Raw genomic sequence first — 1,107 nt, forward strand, 5'->3', positions numbered from 1 at the left:
CCTGGCTCCTTCCTTGTGACAGTAGTTGAAGTAGAGTCAAATTAGACTTGATAAAGAAAGAGAAACAATGAATCTACAGACATAGACATCCAGGACAGGCATAGCTACACAGAGAAATCCTATCTTGAAAAACAAACAAACAAACAAACAAATGGGGGGAGGGGGAGAGGAGGTGGGGGAAGGGGAGGGAGAGGGAGAGGGAAAGAGAGAGAATGAAATGAAAGAGCTAGCTTTGAAGAAAGCTTACAGAGTACAGGTCTCCTACTCCTGAGATGGATTTACAGGCTCAGTTGACCTGGTATGTCTAAATTTCCCTTTTCCTTCAGGACTTCTGCATTACACAAAAGAGGTGGGAGCTTCTGGAAGACTCCCAGGATCCTTTTGCTTTTGGTGACTTGGGTATCCAAAATCTGTATACCCAACAAGAGATACATACTTCCAGGGAGTTTTCTCAGTATGCTCAAATGTTCTAAGATGTTTGATTTAAGGCATTAAAGACACCAAAATGTGTTGGTCATGCACTAATGATTAAATTCCAAATTACTGACAGTGACAATGTCCATTGTATGTCTAAGTGTCCTTTCATAGGGACGGCAAATGTAGAAAGAGTACAGGAAACTGTTTCATTCCTAAGTGGCATTTCTAGAAAGCAGAAATCATGTACATGGAAGTAAGCAGAGTGATTGACATCATTTGTGAGGTCTATAATGAGTCTGCAATACTTAAAATCTCTGTATGTATACCAATCATTATGTGTACATGTGGAAGCCAAAGGACAACCTTGGTTATTATTCCTGAGGTGTTATCCACCAGTGTATGTGTTTGTGTGTGTATGTGTGTGTTTGTGTAGTGTTTGAATGTGCCAGGGTAAATGTGTGAGGGTCAGAGGACAATCTTTGGGGATCAGCCCTTACCTTTCTACCTTGTTTGGTATAGATTATTAAGTTTCAAACTAGACAAATTGCTGAGGTACCTATTTGGCATATCAAAGTAGACCTTGCTTCCAGGTTCTTCCAACATCCCTCAGTTCCTACCTGTCACGGCTGCTGTATCCCATCCCCCCTACCCTGAACTCCTTAGCCCATGGAGCTGAGCTGCTCTTCCCTA

The sequence above is a fragment of the Mus caroli genome, unplaced genomic scaffold (genome assembly GCF_978045245.1).
Source record: "Mus caroli unplaced genomic scaffold, Mus_caroli_1 scaffold_5, whole genome shotgun sequence".
In the NCBI taxonomy this organism is placed as follows: Eukaryota; Metazoa; Chordata; class Mammalia; order Rodentia; family Muridae; genus Mus; species Mus caroli.